Here is a 23,980-nt window from a genome sequence, read left to right as displayed (position 1 = left end):
ATGTTCCCAGTTCCATCACAACAAGAATGATCTATACTAGCCACCAGATCCCAGGTGAATTGTGGTGTGCTTTAAAAATGAAAACACAATTATGTGGCTTAATTATTTAATCTCCTTATGGAGTATCTGTATTGGTTGTTTTTTGTTTGTTTGTTTGTTTTTGAGACAGAGTCTCATTCTGTCACCATGCTGGAGTGCAGTGGCACAATCTCGGGCAATCTCGGCTCACTGCAACCTCTGCCTCCCAAGTTCAAGCGGTTCTCCTACCCCAGGCACCCGAGTAGCTGGGACTACAGGCATGTGCCACCACGCCCAGCTTATTTTTATATTTTTAGTAGAGATGGGGTTTCACCATGTTGGCCAGGATGGTCTTGATCTCTTGACCTCGTGATCCACCCGCCTTGGCCACCCAAAGTGCTGGGATTACAGGCATAAGCCACCGCATCCAGCAAGTATCTGTTTTTATAACTCCAAGTAGTTCTCAATATTTTAAAAATACTTAAGCATTCAATATATATTCGTTGAATTAAGTTATTTGACTCTAATTAACATTATTTCTTTTAAGAGTCACTGGAAGGTGATAATCAGTAACATATCCCTGGAGGAAAATATAAAATGAAAAACCAGTTTGGCTACCAGAATTTCTGCGAACTGGAGTGTTTCTAGCATTTCTCAATCACGCGAAATAATATTAATGGTTTTGAAACTAATGAGTCAGGAAATTATTGAAGAAGTGAAGGAGTAGTAGGGCAAGGCTTGAAATTATTTTCCCTGACAAGACTAAACTCTCCATTTATCATAACTACCCTCTTAAAAAAAATTTTTTTTGTAGATCTAGTCATGAATTCAGCCAAGATTGATTGATTGATTGATTTTTGAGACAGGGTGTTACCCTGTTGCCCAGGCTGGAGTGCAGTGGCGCAATCATAGCTCACTGTAGCTTCGATTTCCCCAGTTCAACTCATCTTCTTGCCTCAGCCCCCAAGTAGCTGGGACTATAGACATACACTACCACACCCGGCTACTTTTTGAAAAAAACTTTTTTGTTGTAGAGATGAGTCCAGACTATGTCCTGTGTTGTCCATACCGGACTTGAACTCCTGGGTTCAAGTGATCTTCTCACCTTGGCCTCCCAAAGTGTGGGATTACAGGTACGAGCCACCCACCCAGCCAAAAATTTATTTCATAAATATGGCAACTCTTTTTTGAGTTTAGATTTTTTTATTTTTATTAATATTTAATTAAATAATACACTGAATCTATTCCTTTTTAAAAATTACAACATTAGGCCAGATGTGGTAGCTCATGCCTGTAATTCCAGCATTTTGGGAAGTCAAGGTGGGAGAATTGCCAAAAGCCATGAGTTTCAGACCAGTCTGGGCAACATAGCAAGACCCTGTCTCTACAAAAAATAAAAAATTAGCCAGACATGGTGGCGTACTTCTGTAGTCCCAGCCACTCAGGAGGCTGAGGTGGGAGGATTGTTTGAGCATGGGAGTTGGAGGCTACAGTGAGTCATAATTGTGCCACTGCACTCCAACCTGGGTGACAGAAATTCTATCTCAGAAAATAAGTTGGGCTATATTAAAATTAATCATTTCTGGTCAGCAAGGCTCTATTAAGAGTGAAAAAGTTACTTCCAGAGTGGTTGAAGGTATTTGCAGCATGTATGTCCAACAAAGGATTCATATACAGAGTGTAAAACAAACACCTGAAAATTAATAAGAAAAGACCCATCAACTCAATAGAAAAATGAGCAAAACACTCAGTCAATTCATAAAAGAGGATATCCAAATGGCCAATAAACATCTGAAACGGTGCTTAACATCTTTAGTCATCAGCAAAATGCAAATTAAAACCACACTGGGTACCCCACCTACCAGAATAGCTAAAGGGAAAAACAATAGAAAATACTAAATTGTTGGAGAAGTTGGCAGTTCAACTAGAACTCTTGTACTGCTACAGGGAATATACATTAGTACAACCACTTTGTAAAAGTGTTTAGCAGTATCTGCTAAAGTTGAACATGTACACATTGACCCATTGATCTCATGTCAAGGGCATATTCTCAAAAGAAATACCTATGCCAGTTCTCTTCCTGAGTTTTTACAAGTCATTTCTGCTGCAGTTATTGATCATAAAAGTTGCAAGGCCAGTAAAACTCAGGTATAAGGAAATATATTCCACCTCTTGATGGAAGGAGTATCAAAGTTAGATGCAGAGGGGAAAGGTGGCAGAGAGGTATGATGCATTGGGGGTTGTATTCTAACACTATACCACATTGTTGCTTTCTCAGCTCCTGGGTATCTATCTACCCTCTTTATGCTAGGCAGTCTCACCTCTCCAACAGTGATCTTGGACAAGATTTAAGACAGCTTCCCGATAGGGTTTCACCAGCTCATTCACAAGCTGCGTGGGAAAAATCCCTTGCTTTGACAGCCCCTGAGAGTGCTAGTCTGTCTCAGTGTAGCAGCACCTTTCTGGTTCACCATCAGAGAGGCAGGCATTTACTTGTTTTCTGGAATCTCTGGCCATGAGTCAGCCCCCAGGGTAATAGTCCATTTTAATATTCTCAGGCATGAGTCAGGCACTGACCATCTCTCTCTCCAACTAAAGGAAACACTCTTCAAAAGTACAGTTAATGCTCCCTCACTCCTCTCCAGGTTGGAGATTTACAGCCTGACTACCACTCCCTCTAAAGAAACTATACTCTGACAAAAGCTTTTTCCTTTCAGATCCCATTTTATGACTCTGACCTGCCTAAGGAGTCTACAAGCTGTGCAACACCTTGTAGACTTGTGTCTAAACCATTCTTTTTATGAGTTCTACACAGAGAGATGTATGTCTCACCCTCAATTCAGTTTCCTGTTGTCTATTATGCCACTTCTTAAGCAAAACTAGGCAATGAAAGTAAATTCTATCCTAAAACCCTGTTTGTTAGCAGTGTACACATGTGATGTGCAACTAACGTACACTATACACTAGTGTATATGTATGACACTAGAGGATATGACTTCAATACCCCACTTTAAAAAAAAAGGATAGACGGTGGCTCAAGCCTGTAATCCCAGCACTTTGGGAGGCCGAGGCGGGTGGATCACGAGGTCAAGAGATCGAGACCATCCTGGTCAACATGGTGAAACCCCGTCTCTACTAATACCAAAAAATTAGCTGGGCACGGTGGTGCGTGCCTGTAATCCCAGCTACTCAGGAGGCTGAGGCAGGAGAATTGCCTGAACCCAGGAGGCGGAGGTTGCGGTGAGCCGAGATCGCGCCATTGCACTCCAGCCCGGGTAACAAGAGCGAAACTCCGTCTCAAAAAAAAAAAAAAAAAAAAAAGGATAGAACAACCAGGCAATTTATGCAAAGTCTACAGCTAACATTATACTCAATGGTGAAAGACAAAAGCTTTTCCTCTAAAATCCAGAAACAAGGCCAGCATACCCATTCTGGCCACTTCTATTTAACATAGTATTAGAATTTCTAGCCAAAGCCATTAGACAAGAAAAAGAAATGAAATTATCCGGATTGGAAAGAAAGAAGTAAAACTACCTCTGTTGGCAGTTAAGATGATCTTATATGTAGAAAACCATAAAGATTGCGCAAAAAAAAACCCTATTACAATGAATAAATTAAGTCAGCAAGTTGCAAGATACAAAATCAACACAAAAATTAGTTGCATTTCTGTACACTATCAATAAACAATCTGAAAAGGAAATTAAGAAAAAAATTCAATTTACAATAGCATCAGAAAGAATTAAAAACTTAGGAATAAATCTAACCAAGGAGGTAAAACACTTGTATGCTGAAAATTATAAAACATTACTGAAAGAAATGAGAGAAGATACAAATAAAATGCATCTTGTGTTCATAGATTGGAAGACAATATTGTTAAGATGTTCATACTACCCAAAGCAATCTGCAGATTCAATGCAATCCCTATCAGAATTCCATTGGGGGCCAGACACAGTGCCTCATGCCTATAATCCCAGCTGTTTGGGAGGCCAAAAAGGGTGGATCACTTGAGCCCAGGAGTTTGAGACCAACCTGGGCAACATGGAGAAGAACCATTTCTACAAAAAATACAAAAATCAGCTGGGTGTGGTGGCATGATCCTGTAGCTCCAGCTACTCAGGAGACTAAACTGGAAGGATCTATTGAGCCCAGGAGGTTGAGGCTGCAGTGAGCCATGATTGCACCACTACACTCAAGCCTGGGCAACACATCAAGAACCTGCCTCAAAAAAAAAAAAAAAAAATTCTAATGGCATTTGTTGTAAAATAGAAAAATTTATCCTAAAATTCATATGGCATCTCAAGGGACCCTAAATAGCTAAAACAATTTTGAAAAAGATAACAAAATTGGACAACTCACACTTTCTTATTTCAAAAATTATTACAATGTGACAGTAATCAAACTGGTGTGTTCTGTCAAAAAGACAGACAGATAGACCAATGGAATAGAATAGAGAACCCAGAAATAAATTATTTTATATATGGTAAAATGATGTTCAACAAAGGTACCAATAATAGACAATGCCAAGGGATAATTTCTTCAACAAATGATGCTGGAATACTGGGTATCTGCATGTAAAAGAATGAAATTGGATCCTTACCTTGCACTCTACAAAAATTAACTCAGAGTGGGTTAAAGACATTCACTAAGATCTTGGCTGGGTGCAGTGACTCACTCCTGTAATCCCAGCACTTTGGGAGACCAAGAAAGGTGGATTGCTTGAGTCCAGGAGTTTGAGACCAGCCTGGGAAATATGACAAAACCCTGTCTCTACAAAAGGTGGAAAAAATTAGCTTGGCATGATGGCTTGCACCTGTGGTCCCAGCTCCTCAGGAGACTGAGGTGGGAGGATCAATCACTTGAGTCCAAGAGACAGAGGTTACAGTGAGCCAAGATCATGCCACCACACTCCAGCCTGGGTGACAGAGCGAGACCCTGTCTTAAAAAAAACAAAAACAGAAACAAAAAAAACAACCATTAACATAAGATCTAAAACTTTAAAACTCCTAGAAGAAAACATAGGAGAAAGTTTCATGACATTGGACTTTGCAATGTTGTTTTTGATATAACAACAAAAGCACAGGCAAGAAAAGCAAAAATAGATAAATGAGACTACATTAAATTTAAAAACTTTTGTGCATCAAAGAACACAATGAGAGTGAAAAATACCCTATAGAGTGGGAAAATAATTGCAAATCATCTCTAATAAGGAGCTAATATTTAGAATATAAAGAACTACAACTCAACAACTGAAGAATCAAAAAATCTAATTAAAATATAGTTATAGAACTTGAATAGATGTTTCTCCAAAGATGATATACAAATAAATAAGCATGTGAAAAGATACTCAACATCACTAATTATTAGAGAAATGCAAATCAAAACCACAAAGAGTTGTCACCCACACCCATTAGGATGACAACTATCAAAAAAATAACAAGTGTGGACAAGTATGTGGAGAAATGAAACTTGAGCACTATGTTGGGATGTGAAACAGCATGACCACTATAGAAAACAGTTTAGTGGCTCCTCAAAAAAATAAAAATAGAACTACCATGTGATCCAGTGATTCTACTTCTGGATATATATCCAAAAGAATTGAAAGCAAGGTCCCAAAGAGAGAGCAGGGTCTCAATCCCATGCTTATGGCATTGCTATTCGCTACAGTCAAGAGATGGAAGCAACCCCAATGTCCCTCCATGGATGAATGAATAAACAAAATGTATTATATACATACAGTGAAATATTATTCAGCCTTAAAAAGGAAGGAAATTCTGTCACATTCTACAACATGGATGAAACTTGATTGAGGACATTATGCTTAATGAAATAAACCAGTCACAAAAAGATAAATGCTGTATGATTCTGATTATATGCGGTACCTAAAGTTCACAGAAACAGAAAGCACAATGGCGGTTACCAGGAGATAAGGAAAAGGGGAAAAGAGATGTTTAATGGGTACAATGTTTCAGATTTGTGAGGTGAAAAAGTTCTAGAGATCCATTTCACAACAATGTGGATATACTTAACACTATTGAACCGTACACTTAATAATGGTTCGGATTATAAATTTTATGTTTTTTACCACAATTCAAATAAAATAGGTAAATACAAAAGAAAACACTTCCTAACTATGGTCAAAGAAAGTGATGTGACAACAGAAGAGGCAGAGAGATGCTGGTTTTGAAGATGGAGGGAGGAGGTTATGAACTAAGGAACATGGGTGGCCTCTAGAGGCTGGAAAAGGCCAAGAAATGTGTTCTTCCTTATAGCTTCCAGAAAGGATCACACTGCTGCTGACACCTTGATTTTAGGACTTCTGACCTATAAAATTGTAAGATAATAAATTTGTGTTGTTTTCAGCCACTAAGTTTGTGATAATTTGTTACAGCAGCCACAGAAAACTATACACCATGTCAGCTTTGAGTGGCAGAGTAATATAGCACAGGTTCTGGAGCGCAAATGCTTAGGTTCAAATCCTAGCTCTGCCACTCTCTAGCTTTGTGACCCTGTTTACTTAATCTTTCTGTGTCTCAGGTTCCTCATCCATAAATTGGGGGGTTTGTTTGTTTGTTTGTTTGTTTCCTGGAGACAGAGTCTCTCTCTGTTGCCAGGCTGGAGTGCAGTGGTGCCATCTCACCTCACTGCAACCTCTGCCTCCTGGGTTCCAGCAAATTCTCCTGCCTCAGCCTCCCGAGTAGCTGGGATTATAGCCACCCACCACCACGTCCAGCTAATTTTTGTATTTTTAGTAGAGACAGGGTTTCACCATGTTGGTCAGGCTGATCTTGAATTCCTGACTTCAGGTGACCCATCCATCTCGGCCTCCCAAAGTGCTGGGATTACAGACGTGAGCTACCACACCCAGACCATAAATTGAGGTTTTTAATAGTACCTCATGAAGTAGTTGGGAGGATCAAGGAAGTTAAGTTAAGGTACCTAGTACAGTTTCTAGTAGACATTAAGTAGCCAATACATTTTACCATTATTATACTATTCGACATGACTAAAATGTCATGCAACTGCCGGGTATTTCTGTTCCTTTTATATTTATTGTTGTTATTATTCTGTGAAAAAAGATGATTCCCAATCTGATATGAATAAAGTGTTTGTATAATTCATTATGCAAAATGTAAGAAGGATAATTTTTTTACACCAAGCTATATTAACCAAACCTCATTCTTAAACTTTTGGAGTCATTTTTCTCCTAATGAGATAGAGAGGATACTAATAGGCACAAGGCCCACTATGCTTCTTTAGCCTTTTCAATATTTACTCTCCTACACATGCCACATGTATTCAGGCCATCTGGACTATTACTGGTCCCAGGATATACTCTGTGCTTTCTAATATCACCACATTGTTCTCTACATTCTTTTTAAAGGGTTCTTGGTTCTGTACTGGCAGAAAGTTCACTGGCATCTGTGGGAATGTATATGTTCTTCTGCATTTAGAATTAGATCCTAAAGTGATTCAGGAATGGTAAACTAACCTGTGTGCCAATTTACAAATTTCTTTCCTCTCACTTAATTGTCACCTCCACCCCAATCTCCAAATGCCCCTAGAGTCCTTAAGAGGAGAAACAGGAGATATCGCAAAAATTAGGAAGTCCTCTCAATGTGTAGATCACTGTGTTGCCTGCTCAGCTTCCCTCTGGTAGAACTTGAGAGGACACATGGTGTATGAGCCATCTTTGTGCCAAATTTAATTGCTGTCCCACTTTCCCTAAGAGCTGGATGTATTTCACCAGTTTTTACGTAAGTAACACGACATTTTGGAGGGTTGGGCTGTTGGAGGATTTTTTCACAACCCACCCATCAGAGGTGGTGTGTGACTTCTGAGGCTAGGTCTTAAACTGAGGCCTCTTGCCAACAACCAGCACCATGTGAAATAGATCTCCAGTCACTGTCAAACTTTCAGCCTGGCCAAAATGTTAATTGCAACCTCATGAGGGACTTCAAGCCAGAACCACTCAACTAAGCTGCTCCTGAATTCATGACCTACAGAAACTACATTCATGAGAGATATGGGTCTGCAGTTTTTCTTTTTTGTAATTTGGCATTAGGGAAATGCTGGCCTTACAAAGTAGTGAGTTAGAAAGTAGTGTGCCCTCTGCTTCTGTTTTCTGTAATAGTTGGTAAAGAACTGGTATCTTTTGTTCCTTAAATCTTTGGTAGACTTCACCAATGAAACTGTCTAGGCCTGGTAATTTCTGTTTGGAAAGTTATTAATTATTGATTCAATTTTTAAAATAGAAAGCCCTGTTTAGATTATCTGTTTTTCCTTGTGTGAATTTTAGTAGATTGTGTCTATGCAGTAATGGACGATGGCCAAGTCAAGGGCAGAACAGGACACAACCATCAGAAAAGCCCTGAAGCAGGAAAGAGCGTGGCATGTTAAAGTAAGGGAAAGGTGGCTCCTTCATCCGAAACCTAGAGAGCCATAGAGGGAGTGAGACAAGGAGATGGGAGCATCAGGCAGAAAGAGACCAGACCAATGAGCTTTGCCTTGTCAGAATTTAGGACTCTATCTTAGGGCAATGGGAAATGCTGACAGCTTTTACAAATCTCCTTGAATCTGAGATGTAGCCACATTCTGAAGTCCTCTTGATCTTTAAGATCTGCATTCTGCAAAGCCAAAAAACCTGTCTGGGAAAATTCAGCAATGACTAATACGAGAGTAGATCAACAGCCAAACATTGATTATAATAATAATAATTTTTTTTTTTGGCACAGGTATTAAATCAGTGGTTCTCAACATTGGCTGCAAAGTGGAATCACCTGGGGAGTTTTGAAAATTCCTACTTCCTTGAAACCCCAATTTTAGAGACTTGATCTAACTGGTCTGAGATAAGGTAGGAGGATTTCTAAATGCTTCTCAGTGATTCAAATGTGCAGCCAAAGTTGAGAACCATTAGTAGGGATGCTAGAATGCTCACAGTTTTAATAATTTGTATTCTGCCATGTATGCATTCATTTTCAGAAGGAAGTTTTAAAAAATAGCCAGTATGTTTGCCCTGAACTGTACTTAGTGCTTCAAAAAGGTAGACTTTTTAAATTGTCATTGACAACCTCTCAAGAATTTTCTTACATACAATTATTTTAATCTTATTTTCCCCCATTGGATGGATAAAGAAATTGAGATACAGAATTTGAATAATTTTTCCAAGGCTTCATCACTAATAAACAGAAGAGCTGGCATTTGAACTCAGGAAGTATGGCTCCTAAGTCCTCATTTGAATCTACTCTTCCCAAACCTCTATTTATGGAGTCAAAATGAAGATGACAGTCTGCCTGCTTTCTACATTGCCAGCACAAAGAAAGAGAACTGCTTCTTGTAATTCAGGTCCTCCAAAAACCAGGCCCAAGCCCAACAGGAAAAAGTCATAAAATAATAATCTCCACCAAAAGAGAAGAAATTTTATATTTATATATTTTTTAACCACATAATGAAATTCAAGTATTACAAAGAAAAATTACTAGAAACACAAAACGTATTAATCCCCAATTAAATATATTGGTAGGTAAATTGAAAAAGAAGTAGGTCACTGTAGTGGCCTAGAAGGTAAAATAGAAAACTCTCTCAAGGCATACAGTAAAAAAAAAAAAAAAAAGTGAAATGGAAATTTGGAGAGAAAAGATAAGCAACTGGAAGAGAAAGTTGAGAGGTCTAATATATAAAATATAGGCATTCTAGATACACAAAAGAAACATTGCAGGAGGGCTAAAGACCCAATTTTATGAATTAAAAGAGCTCCCAGAAATCCAAGGTAGACTAAATTGATGAAAAATATTATATACACAATCAGGTAAAATTCCTGAACTTTAAAGAGCAAATATTATTTGCTACCATTTAGAAAGAAAAAGTTGTCAAAAAAGAAAAAGAATCAGACTTGCATTGTACTTCTTATTTTTAATGCTGGAAACTTGAAAGCAGTGGAATATCATCTTTAGAGAAAAGGCAAGATTCTCTACCTAGCCATGATATGTGAAGTATATCCTAAGCCCCCTAACTGACTGAATGGACCCCTGTTGACCAAGGAGACCCCAGAAAAACTAAAAATTCAATTTCTAGACCATAATGAGACAGGAAGTCAGCACACCTCAGTAAACCCTTTTGTTCATTAACGTACCAGATCTTTCTTAAGAGTTAAACAGAAAGCGCCCTGGAAAACAAAGAATGGAAAACCCTTCCACTGACTTCAGCTTCAACCACAACCTGACACTATGGCCAGACTCCCCTCCCTTTTGCGGTTTAAACATGGCAGGTTACCAGTTTCACAAAGTTTTTCTTCTTGATAAATAACCACTGACTATGGACTGTTTCTGGCCAGTTTATAGAGGCTACTGACACAGCACCTCTGTGTCCTAAGTTTCACATTTTGATGTATAGAGCCCAATTTTACTGCATTTTAATGTTAAGTCTCCACCCCAAAGTGAACATGGAACACATGTAACATGTATGCTTGCTTACCATGCATGCCCGTAACCCCCTTTCATGAGTGTTTATAGTTTCTCCTAGCCTGTTAAATATGTGTTTAGCCAACTCATTTAGCATAAAACTCCTGTCCCACCCTACCTTCCTCAAAGTGCCTGCTTTTGGTCTTAGCTAGAGGCTCTGCTTCCCAGCCTATAGGCTGCAGCCCTAGTCCAGAAGTAAAGTTCTTTCTAGATTTATAGATCCCATGATTTTTAGGTTGACGGATATAATTAATCTGTCAAAGAAAAAAATGGTCTTTGAGAATGTGCAGTAATTCAGAGGGTAGATCACTCATAAGACTCATCTAAGAAAGATATTAAAGAAAATACAACAGTCTGTACAAGCACCTCAAAATAGTGAGAAGAGAGAAAAAACAGAATGAGCAAAAATACACCCTGCCATGTATGTGCATAGTTATATGTAAATTAATAAGAATATACTGGGTGTATTAGTCTGTTCTCACACTGTTACAAAGAACTACCTGAGGCCAGGTGCGGCAGCTCACACCTGTAATCCCAGCACTTTGGGAGGCTGAGGTGGGTGGATCACCTGAGGTCAGGAGTTCAAGACCAGCCTGGCCAACATGGCAAAACCCTGTCTCTACTAAAAAATACAAAAAAATTAGCCAGGCATGGTGGCGGGCAACTGTAATCCCAGGTACTTGGGAGGCTGAGGCAGGAGAAACACTTGAACCCAGGAGGCGGAGGTTGCAGTGAGTTGAGATTGTGCCATCGCACTCCAGCCTGGGTGACAGAGTGAGATTCTGTCTCAAAAAAAAAAAATGCAAAGATAAAAGCTGTTTAAAAGATTAAAATGATAAAGTTAGCAAAATAATAGCCAAAATATCACAAGCAAATGCAAACAAAAAGAAAGCAGAAATGGCACCAATAATATAAGAGTAAATGGAATTTAAACTCAAAAGCACTGAACAGGATAAAGATTGACATTATGTAATTTTTAAAAGGCACAATTTGGTCAGGCATCGTGGCTCATGCCTATAATCCCAGCACTTTGGGAGGCCAAGGCAGGCAGATCACTTGAGGTCAGGAGTTTGAGACCAGCCTGGCCAACATGGTGAAATCCCGTCTCTACTAAAAATACAAAAATTAGCCAGGCATTGTGGCAGGCGCTTTTAATCTCAGCTACTCAGGATGCTGAGGCAGGAGAATTGTTTGAACCCAGGAGGCAGAGGTTGCAGTTAGCTGAGATCGTGCCACTGCACTCCAGCCTGTCTCAAAAACAATGAATAAAATAAAAAATAAAAGGCTCAATATATGAAAAAGGTTTAATTTTGTTGTGTTTATTTTATTTCTTTATTTTATTAGAGACAGGGTCTCACTCTGTCACCCATGCTGGAGTGCACTGGCATCATCCCAGCTCATTGAAACCTTGAACTCTTGGACTCGTGATTCCCCTGCCCCAGCCTCCCAAGTAGCTAAGACTACAGGCATGTGACACCATGCTCAGCTAATTTTTAATTTTTTTTTTTTTTTTTTTTTTTTTTTTTGTGGAGACAGGATCTTGCTATATTGACCAGGCTGGTCTTGAACTCCTGGCCTCAGTCAATTCTCCTGCCTCGACCTCCTAAAGTGTTGGCATTACAGACATAAGCTACCATGCCTGGCCTGAAAAATGTATAATTTTTAAATTCTATACACCAAACATCATGCTAATCAATTATGTAAAGCAAAAGCATTAGAAATGCATAATATAAGCCAGGTGTGGTGGCTCAAGCCTGTAATCCCAGCACTTTGGGAGGCCGAAGCGGGTGGATTACCTGAGGTCAGGAGTTCGACAAATGCATAATATAGATACGTATTTAGTGGAAAACATAAATATATTTCTCTTAGAATTGATCAATTCTAGGGGAACTGCAGAATAAATTACCTTGCTTTAATAGCTACATTTAGAATCTTATAAAATCTTACATTTCTATAACAGACAATATTCTTTTTTTATATGTCCTTAGAACATTTACAAATACCATGTATATGCTCACAAAGAACATTTTTAAAAAATAACAAATTTTAAAAGGTAGAAATATTAGCGACTACTTTCTGAGATCATAACACAATAAAAATTAGGGGAAAACCAAAGGTAAGTTATAAACTATTTTGGAAGCAGTGAAAAGAAGACTGCATACCAAAACTTATAGGTCATTTGAAAGCTGAATCCAGAATGAAATGTTTGCCACTAAATAAATGTATTATTACATAAGAAAAACAAAAAAGGAACTAATTTTTCATCTTAAAAATTAAAAATTAACAAAATATACTGGGACACATGGATTTTAAAAAATGATCTACTGGCCCAAATCAGTGAAACAGAGAACAAACAAAAAGAATAGAAAGTGTGCATAATTAAATAAGCTGGTTCTTTGAAAACAAATAAATTTGAAAATTCCTCATGAGTCTGATAAAGTAAAATTGACACAGCAAAAATAGACACAATTAGGCATGAAAAAAAGACATACTGCATATTCAGCAAAGAGGAAAATAATTTTAAGACTACAAGGAGACTTCAAAAAGTTCATGGAAAAAAAATAGATTAAAAGATACAAATAAGCAGGAGGATCACTTGAGGCCAGGAGTTTGAGATCAGCTTGGGCAACAAAGAAACTTTGTCTCTAGAAAAAGAAAAAAGATAAAAATAAAAATTACAAATTTCATTTCTCAAAATGAGTTCCATCAAGTCCAAAACAGTTTTGTAAGCAATAATACCAGCCATTTAGTCTATCCCTAAAGAACTGAGGGTCCTGGGAATTTAATCATGTTGATGCAGTCTTTTTTACATCATTTACTTAAGGAAAACTGGGTGTCCTTTCAGACTTTTTAAGATAAGGATACAAAAATAAGTAAGAAGGAGCCACATCAGGACTGTGAGGTGGATGCCTAATGATTTCCCATCAAAACTTTCACAAAATCGCCCTTGTTTGATGAAAAGAATGAGCAGGAGCATTATTGTGGTACAGAAGGACTTTGGTAAAGCTTTTCCAGATGTTTTTCTGCTAAAACTTTGGCTAACTTTCACAAAGCACTGTCATTATAAGCACATGTAATTGTTTTTTAGCACTCCAAAAGCCAACATGCAAAATTCCTTGAGTATCCAAAACAACTGATGCCATGCCTTTGCTCTTGACCAGTTCACTTTTGCTTTGACTGGACCACTTCCACCTCTTAGCAGTCATTGCTTTGATTGTGCTTTGTCTTCAGGAGTGTACTGGCAGAGCCATATTTCATCTCTAGTTAAAATTCCTTGAAGAAATATGTCAGAATCTTGGTCCCACTTGTTTAAAATTTTCATTGAAAGCTCTGCTCTTGTTTGCAGCTGATCTGGTGCAACAGTTTTGACACCCATGAAATGACAGTTTGCTCAATTTTTCAGTCAGAATTGTGTAAGCTGAATCAATTGAGATGACTATGGTGTTGGCTATTGTTTGTGCTGTTAATCATCAGTCCTCTTCAGTTAGGGTACAAACATGATTAGTATTCTCATAAATTGGATAATCTTCCACTGCAGACTTCATCTTCAGTATCATCTCTTCCCGTCTTAAAAGAAGCTATCCATTTGTAAACTGACGATTTCTTTGGGGTATTGTCTTCATATACTTTTTAGAAAGCATCAATGATTTCACTATTCTTCCACTCAAGCTTCCCCGTAAATTTGTTGTCTGTTCTTGCTTCAATTTTTGCAGAATTCATGTTGCTTTGATTGGGGCTCTTTTCAACCTCACGTCGTATCTTTCTTAGTGCCCCAAATTAGATCCTGTTCAGACATGTTATAACAAGTTACTACAATTTGTTTGCTTTGGTGCAAACAAAATTTGAAATTTGTGCATAGGTTTTTTCATAAAATGCATTTTCCATGAAACTTTTGAAGTCTTACTACCAGCAATTTTACAGCAACAAATTTGAAAGCCTTAAGCAAATGAATAATTTTTTAGTAAAATATGTTACCAAAAATTGGTACTCTGTATAAAATTGCCATCTTTACAAAAGAGATAGTGCTATGGACTAAATTCTGTCCCTCAAAAATTCATATATTGAAACCCTAACCCCCAATATTTGGAGATAGGGCCTATAGGGAGGTAATTAAGAGTGGGGACCTAATCTGATAGGGTTGATGCCTTATAAGAAAAGGAAGAATCACCAGAGCTCTCTTTCTCTCTTGCTTTCTGTGAAGACACAGTGAGAAGACAGTCATCTGCAAGAGAGTTCTCACCAGGAATTGAACCAACTGGCACTTTGATCTAGGACTTTCCAGTCTCCAGAACTCTGAGAAATAATTTTTTGTTGTTCAAGCCACCCAGTCTTCAGTGTTTTGTTATGATAGCCCAAGCAGACTAAGACAGATTTTGGTTGCAGAAGTGGGGTGCTGATGTACAAATATCTAAAAATGTGGAAGTGGGTAATGGATAGAAGCTGGAGAAACATTGAGATCCATGAGAGAAAAGGCCTGGATTGCCGAGAAGAGACTGTTGGTAGATGCTCAGTGGTTCCTAGATAGCCATGGCAACCCAGTTTCTCCCCTCTCTTCTTCTTACCCGTCGTTTTCAGAATAATGGTAGAATGTGATGGGAATGCAATATGCTAAGATAGGGAGGACCTTCCCCAAACAGCCCAGGCCTTGTTTCTATCCCTCTTAGGAAATGTAACATCTTGAATTAGGGAGAGACTGACCAGGACAGCTTGAGCTTTGTTCCCTTCTCCTCTGTAATCAGGGTATCCTTTAAAGCTTTGCCCAGTGATTTATTTTTCTCTGAAAGTATATGATCCAGAATTGGCTACCTTTCTGTGTCCCTCAGCTGTGGTACAAGTGGAGCACAGGTCATTGAGACTCGATCCCTCCCAGGCAGATTTTTTTGAGTCTTGGGAGAAAAGCTCATGATGGATCCTAGGCTACTTTTGCCCTTTGCTGCCAATCTGTAAGTAAAAAATCTGTTTCATGTAACCTATAGCATGTTAATATGTTTTGTCTCATGGACTCGGGCGATCCTGCAGCCCAGTATGCAGTGAGTAGAAGTATTCAGATTCCTATTCCTGGTGGTTGGCATAAGGGAGGATCTTTTCTGTCCTCCCCACAGTGGGAGTCCTCCCTTGAGATGGGTTATTAGTAAGACTGCTTGACAAAATTGGTTCAGTGAGCAGAGTCCAGTCTGACAGAACCACAACTTTATTGGAGAAGCAGGAGGAGTGATATGCTCTAGTACTCAGCCCCAGATGGAGATGTCAGCCTAGGGATATAGGGTTTAAACATGCAACTGATTGATTTATGGGGAAGGAAGAATGACACATGGAATATAGGTTATATAACCCCTGCACCTTGCCTCACAGATGTGAGGGAGCTGGCTACATGGACTGAAGCAATAGGAAGAAATGTGGAAACAGGGGAGCATGTGCTCAGTTCCCTGGTTGTTGGGCATTTATGTAATCACTCATTCCTGGACCTGGACAGCTAAGGAACTGGGTACTCAGATAGACCCTGAGGCACAGGGAACAAGAAAGAAGTCCTCAGATGGTCCCTGAGTAATCTAAGATGGAACCAACAAGTGCAACATGGGCCTTCACAGGAAGGGAAACTTATGATCTCAGGGACAGATATGGGCAAAAACCAAGAAAGGATATATTATCTTGGCTATCTTAGATAGTTGATCAAGGAGAACAGAATGTTTTGCTCTCCTGAAAAATAAAATGGCACAAGTAGGGATGGGACCCAGGTCTCCAGGTTCCTATTGGAGGCTAATGGCCCTATATGTCTGTCAAGATAAAAGGGGAAAAAATAAACATTATATCAGGAAGTTTTGGGAGAATGTGGTAATCCATGGTGCTTATTTGCTGGTAGAGTTTATCTCCCTATAGCCGGGGCACTTTGGGCCATTTCAGGTGTTAGCAACCATGGTTACAACCACTGAGTACATTATGGGCATTGACATTTTGGCTGCTTGTGACACAAAGCATCACCACCACCTCCTGACAGCTAAGAATTCAAGCCTTAGCAGTGGGGCATATCCACTCCGGCCTGCCACTCAAGTGACTTAAGCTCCAGTGGGTTATTCAACAAAAGCAATACTGTATACTAAGAGGAGAACAGGATATTATTGAGTTAATTCAAAATTTAATATGGACAAAAATGTTACAACCCATCCTGTTACAATGTAACAGCCTAGTTTGGTCAAAAAAAGCTTCCAGGTATGAAGATTAACAATGGACGATTGATTAACAGTTAACATGTGCTGAATGCCAAGGCCACTTGGGCAGGAAGACAAAAAATAAAAGAGTATCCCAGATACAGTCAGGTAAAAATGTTTAACCTTGGCAGTACCCACTCATAAAAAGGAGGCTCAATGGCTGGTAGGCCTCTTTGGCCACTAGACACAGCATGTACCCTACTTGGGTGTTCTTTGGGTTCCCTTAGTCAAAGTGACTAGCAAACTTAACTTTGAATGGGGCCCTTTGGAGCAGAAGACCCTGGAAGTCATTTAAGAAGCCATGGCTCAGGCACTACCTTGAAAAATTGTAGAGCCTGCCAACCTAATGAAATTACAAATGTTCACAACCTCCATGCATGCTGATTAGAGTCTGTAGCAACATAAAACTGCCACTGAGGCCTCTGAGATTTGAACATGTAAGTTACCTGAGACAGCCACCAGATATGCATCTTTTGAAAGGCAATGTCTTGCTTGTTATTGGACACTGGTGGAAACTGAACAACTTATGGCAAGGGTGCCACATGTGACAATGCAACCTGAACTTCCCATTCTTACTAGGGTGCTTGTAAACCCCCAAAATAAAATTGGATAGGCTCAACAAAGCTCAGTTATCAAATGGAAATGGCACAGTCAAGATCGGGCCTAACTGGAACCCCAAGGGACCAGTAGGCTCTATGAACAAATGGCTAGCTTACCAGAGAGGACTAAGGAATGTTGAAGGTATGCTTTGTGGCCACTTGAAGCACAAGATTCAGAGAGTGCCTACTGACAGTAATGACATGGTTTACTGATGACTCTACAAAACAACAAGCAGATAGGGTCCACTGGGCTGGGGCTACCATCTCACCAATGTATGGCCATCTTTTGACTGAGATTAAACATGAACATTCTGCCAATGGTCTGAACTAGGTGCAGTGGTTATGGCCATGCGAGTCACCCCTACAATCATATCTTGCTATATTTTCACTGATTCATGGGCTGTTGCTAACAGCCTAGCCATCTAGTCAGCAGAATGGCAACTGAATGACTGGACTGTTAAAGAACCCACTGTGTGGGGACAAGAACTACAGCAACAGCCTTCTACCTGGAAGGGACAAATATACAGATTCTCCTCCACTTACAATGGGGTTATGGCCCAATAAACCCATTGTAAGTTGAAAATGTATTTAACACACCTAATATATGGAATTTTATAGCTTAGTCTGGCCTACCTTAAATGTGCTCAGAGCACTTACATTAGCCTGCAGTAGGCAAAATCATCTAATATAAAGCCTATTTTATAAGATGTTGAATATTTTGTGAAATTTATTGAGTACTGTACTGAAAGTGAAAAACAAAATGGTTGTATGAATTCTCAAAGTATAGTTTCTACTGAATGTGTGTTCTTTTGCACCATTGTAAAGTTGGAAAATCATAATTCAAAACATAATTAGTCAGGTATGTCACTTGAGTAGATACTGGGACTACCATAGCTGCCCTTGCAAAGAATCTATGCCATGTTTTTGGATACCCTGTGGGACTTCTTTCTGATCAAAGAACATCCTTCACTCCCCCAGCAACAAGACAATGAATATACTCTAGTGGGATATGATGGACTTTACATACATCCCATCATCTGCAGATGAATGGAGCTATTAAACAATGACACAGCTGACTCACAAAGCAACTGAAGAAAGAGCATTAAGGAGGTCTTGTAGTGGGTTGGTACTTCCATTTGACTAGGGTAGTATGGACACTAAACTCTGCACTCTATCGCAAGAGAAATACAGCAATGCAGCATATGTTGGCAAACGTGGAGTTTGGCTGGGGTGGAGGTGAACCAGGTAGCTGCCCAATTAGGCTGCACCTATGAAATTCCAATCTTAGTGTTCCTGATCATTCATTTTCCTTTTTCCCCTTTAGAGTGTACATCTTGGGGTGGTTAATGGTTCACACAACAGTATTTCAGACAGGGTTCCCTAATTCTAATCTGGAAGTATAAGCTTTCCCTGGGATTCTCTCTTCTATGGGAGCCCACAGGGGTGGATGACATCAGAATGTCAAGTTTATACAGAATATGACTTCCTTTCCTGGACTAGATGGCTGAGGCCAAAAGATCTGGGTCAAACAACAAGGGCAATCAATGGGTGTCTGCAGAGGTAGTAGGCTCAGGACAGGGACAGACAGACTGAGTCATTACACCAACTAAGTGCAACCCCTGTCTGACAGGCAGAGAACATCTGAGGTTGAGGGAAGGAGAGAGGGGAACTAACCTGTCAACTTGTTCTTTCTATAGGATCATGGAAGCAGAGTCCTGGAAGCATGAGAACTTTTTGTGAGATTTTCCCAAGCTGTGAACACTACGATGTAGTATTGGATTCGCCATCCTGGACCTTACTCTGTCACTGACCAGAGTGACTCCCTTGTCCTCCCAGTGGTCAACTATGCTGGCAATCCTAACACAATGGATTCTAGGCTTCTTTTGTCTTCCTCTGCCAATATGTAAGTAGTAAATCTGCTTCATGTAACTTGTTGCATGTTAGTATGTTCTGTCTCACTGGCCTCAAGCAATTGGTAACACTGCAGCCTTGGATGCAGTGGGTGGAATTGTTTAGAATCCTATTCCCAGTGGCTGACATTGTAATGATCTTTGTTGTCCTTTCTGCAGTAGTAGTCCCCCTTTGAACTGGTTATTAGTAAACCTGCTTCACAATAGAAATATGAGCATCAAAGGAGATTCTCTTCCAGAGAAGAAAAGAAGAGAGCTGGAGAAAAGGCCTCCATCTTCTCAGAGAATATATAAATAATCATGAGCAGAATATTGGCAGAAATACGGTGTTGAAGGCCATTCTGGTGAGATTGCAGATGAAAATGAGGAACATGTTATTGGAAACTGGGGAAAGGTAATTTTTGCTTTAAAATGTTAAAGAACTGGCCCAAACTATGTTCTAGTGTTCTGTGGAAGAAAAACTTGCCAGCAATGAAACTGGAATCTTTAGCTGAGGAGCTTTCTAAGTAAAATGTTGAAGGAGCAGCTTATTTCCCCCTAAGTACTGTAGTAAAATGCAAGAGGAACAAGATGAATTTAAAAAAGGAATTTTTAAATAAAAGGAACAAAAAGTTAAAGATTTGAAAAATTCTCAACCATCCACATTGCAAAAAACAAAACTTTGTTCTAAAGGGAACATCAAAGATATGGCTGGATTATCACTTGATAAAGAGTTTATGGGATTCTATTAATAGAAACACTGCCAGTTTGAACTGAAGGACATGGAGATGGGATAAAATAAAGGCTGCCAAATTTTTGGAATTCTACAGGACAAGATCATAGAGCTATTCAGCTGTAAATACTTGCTCTTCTTTAAGAAAAGAGAAGAATAACCCAAAGGTGATTTCAGTGATCAGGAGTGCTGCCACTCCCACTACAGGCCCAGGAGGGAAGGATATTTCCTATCGGGTTTCAGAAAGTTGGGTACTTACAGAGAACCACATGGAAGGGGCCCTGGCAGAAAGCTACAGGGGCAGGGCCCTGGAAGAGCTCAAGGGGTATGACCATCCCACAGAGCCATGGGGGTGATACTGTCACCCCATGGGTCCAGAAGATGGGACCATCACTTCAGTGGGTCTGGAAGATGGAGCATCAAACAGAAGAGGATTATTCTTTTTTTTCTTTTAATTTCAACTTTTATTTTAGATTCAGGGGGTACATGTGCAGGTTACATGTGTATGTTGCATGATGCTCAGTTTTGGGATATGATTGATTCTATCACTGAGGTAGTAAGCATAGTAACCAATAGTTTTTCAACCTTCGTCCCCTCCTACCCTCCTTTGTCTAAATTTTTGTGTGTATTATTATCATCTTTATGCCCATGAGTACTCAATATTTAGCTCCCATTTATAAGTGATAACATGCAACATTTGTTTTTCTGTTTCTGCATTAATTAGCTCAGAAAAAAATGGGCTCCAGCTGTATCCATGTTGCTGCAAATGACATAATTTCATTCTTTTTTATGGTTGCAATAGTTTTCCATGGTGTGTGTGTACCACATTTTATTTAGAGGATAATTCTTTAGCCTTAAGGTCTAATGGAGTTTGCCTTGCTAGGTTTTGGAATTGTTTGAGACCTATCACCATTCTCAATTTCCAATTTCTCTCTTTTGGAATGGGAATGTCTATCCTATGCCTGGCCTATCATTGCATTTTGAAAGCATGTCTGGTTCACAAGTTTATAGTGGGAGAGGAATTTTGCTCAGAATGATTTATACCGCAAGTCTCACCTATATCTGATTTAGATGATGTTTAGATGAGACTGAACTTTAGACTTTAGAAATCATGCTGGAGTGAATTAAGACCTTTGCAGCTATTGGAATGGAATATACATATTCTGCATGTAATAAGAGTATGAATGTTGGGGGTGAGGGGTGGAATACTATGAGCTTTTTCTTTTCTCCAAAATCCATATGTTGAAGCCCTAACCCCTAACATGACTATATTTGGAGACAGGGCCTAGAAGGAGGTAACTCAGGTTAAATGAGGTCATAAGGGCAGAGACCTAATCCAATAGGGCTGATGACTTATAAAAAGAAGAGACATCAGAGCTGTCTCTCTCTACTATGTGAGGATACAGTGAGAAGATGGCCATCTATAAGCCAGGGCTCAGATGATCCTCCCACCTCAGCATCCCAGATAGCTGGGACAACAGGTGCATGCCACCATGGCTTGCTAAATTATTATTTTGGAGACAGAGTCTCACTATCACCCAGGCTGGAGTGCACTGACATGGTCACAGCTTACTGCAGCCTTGACCTCCCAGGCTGAAGCATCCTCCCACCTCAGCCTCCTGAGTAGTTGAGACTACAGGTGCACACCACTACCCCTAGCTAATTTTTAATTTTTTTGTAGAGACATGATCTCCCTATATTACCCATAATGGTCTCAAACTCCTGCTCTCAAACTAGTCTGGTATACAAGCAAGACTTGTTTCAGGAATGCAATAGTGTTTGAACATCAGGAAATCTACCAACATAATCTATTACTGTAACAATTAAAAGAGAGAAAAATATATGTTGACATCAACAAATGCTAAAATATTTATTTGACTAAATTACTAGCCATCTGTATTAAACCATTCTTGCATTCCTACGAAGAAATACCTGAGATGGAAAATTTATAAGAAAAGAGGTTTAATTGGCTCACAGTTCTGCAGACTGTTCAGGACACATAGTGCAGACATCTGTTTCTGGGAGGCTTCAGGAAGATTTGACTCATGGTGGATGGCAAAGTGGGAGCTTGCACATCACATGCTGAAAACAGGAGCAAAGAGGGAATGAGTGGGGAGGTGCCACACACTCAAACAACCAGATCTCCCAAGAACTCACTATCCCTGAGAACAGCATCAAGTCATGAAAGATCCATCTCCATGACTCAAATATTTCCCCCCAGGCCCCACTTCCAACCTGGGGGATTATAATTCAGCATGAGATTTGGTCGGGACACATATTCAAACTATGTCACCATTCTAACAAAAATTCTAAGTGAACAAAAATAGAAAGAAATTACCTAAATATAACAAAGACCACTTAGCAAAATACCATTTCAAAAAATAGTTTTTTAAATGACAGGCCAAGTAAGCAATTTACATTCTCAGAGAGAGAGAGAGAGAGAGAGAGAGAGAGAGAGGGGCGGATGCCAGCGGGTCACGCCTGTAATTTCAGAACTTTGTGAGGCCGGGAGAATCGGCTGAGCCCAGGACAACATAGACCAGCCTGGATAACATAGGGAAACTCCATTGCTACAAAAAATAAAAATAAATTAGCCAGGCATGGTGGGATGCACTTGTGGTCCCAGCTACTTGGGAGGCTGAGGTGGGAGGATTACTTGAGTTTAGGAGGTTGAGGTTGCAGTGAGCTATGATTGTGCCACTGCACTCCAACCTGGGCAACAGAGTGAGATCCTATCTCAAAAAAAAGAGAAGAAATGGAAGAAACCCCATTAGAGGTGGTGAAGAAATACAGTGTATGATTAATATCTGAGGCTTTAGTGCTTGCATTTGGAAGGTGGCTCTAATGTTTCTTAGTGTGATCTTGGTCAAGTTACTTAAACCTCTCTGTCACCTGGTTTCTTAATCTGTAAAGTGGGATGATACTGATAATGCTCATAAAATTGTTATTAGGATTAAGTAGTTAATACATGTAAAAAGAAGCCTAGTACATAGAAAATTCTGAATAATTACAACCATTCCCATTATCATTAAATAGGAGAGTGGGAAGTTGAGGGAGAACATAACTATTCATCTAGTTTTTAGTAATCAAGAAGGCAAAGTCATCTACTGACAGTACCTGTTAATGGGTTTAAATTGGACTGGGAATACCAATTAAAAGACAGATTGTCAGACCAGATAAAAAAGCAAGACTTAACTATATGCTTTCTATAAGAAACCCATAGACACAGACTAAAAGTAGAAGGATAGAAAAAATATATACCATGCAAACAACAATCAAAAGAATGTTACAATATTTATGTTAATGTCAGACACAGTAGACTTCGAAACAAGGAATAATATCACGAATAAATAGGTACATTACATAACAATAGTGGGATTAATTCTCCAAGAAGATATAACAATCGAAAATGTGGACGAACCTAAAAATAGAGTTTTAAATACATGAAACAAAAACCAGTAGAACTTTTGGCCAGTCATGGTGGCTCACACCTGTAATACCAGCACTTTGGGAAGCCAAGGCAGGTGGATCACTTGAGCTCAGGAGTTCAAGACCAGCCTGGGCAACAAAGTGAGACCCTCCGCATCTCTATAAAAAATACAAAAATTAGCTGGGCATGATAGTACATGCCTATGTCCCAGCTACTTGGGAGGCTGAGGTGGAAGGATAGCTTGAGCCTGGGAGGCAGAGGTTGTTGGAGTGAGCCAAGATCCTGCCATTACACTCTAGTCTGGGTGACAGAGCCAGATCCTGTCTTTAAAGGAACAAACAAACAAACAAAAAATAAAAACAAACCTAATAGAAATGAAGGGAGAAATAGACAAATTCACAATTGAAATTGGAGACTTGAGGAGACAGAAAATCAATAAAAATAGAAAAGATCTGAACAACTTTATCAATCAACTTGACCTAGCTGACATTTATAAAAGACTTCACTCAACAACAGCATAATGCACATTCCTTCCTTCCTTTTTTTTTTTTTTTTTTTTTAGCTGCTCAAGCTGGAGTGCAATGGCGCGATCTCGGCTCATTGCAACCTCTGCCTTCGTTCAAGCGATTCTCCTGCCTCAGCCTCCCA

General features: G+C 39.4%; 1 protein-coding gene across 1 annotated transcript in view; it reads left to right on the top strand.

Moving 5' to 3' along the window:
• The window catches only part of TMEM19 (transmembrane protein 19), a 37,033-nt gene extending 17,827 nt beyond the window's left edge, over nucleotides 1-19,206 (top strand). Inside the window, exon 7 of the mRNA XM_012441312.3 lies at nucleotides 18,978-19,206. The gene's annotated coding sequence lies outside the window, so the exon portion shown is untranslated. The remainder of the gene's footprint in view (nucleotides 1-18,977) is intronic.
• Nucleotides 19,207-23,980: the final 4,774 nt, after the last annotated feature.

The sequence above is a fragment of the Aotus nancymaae genome, unplaced genomic scaffold (genome assembly GCF_030222135.1).
Source record: "Aotus nancymaae isolate 86718 unplaced genomic scaffold, 86718_ANA_hifiasm-v0.15.2.pri h1tg000016l, whole genome shotgun sequence".
Taxonomy (NCBI): domain Eukaryota; kingdom Metazoa; phylum Chordata; class Mammalia; order Primates; family Aotidae; genus Aotus; species Aotus nancymaae.
Note: the sequence above shows the minus strand (reverse complement) of the source record. Positions and strands in the feature narration are given on the sequence as shown.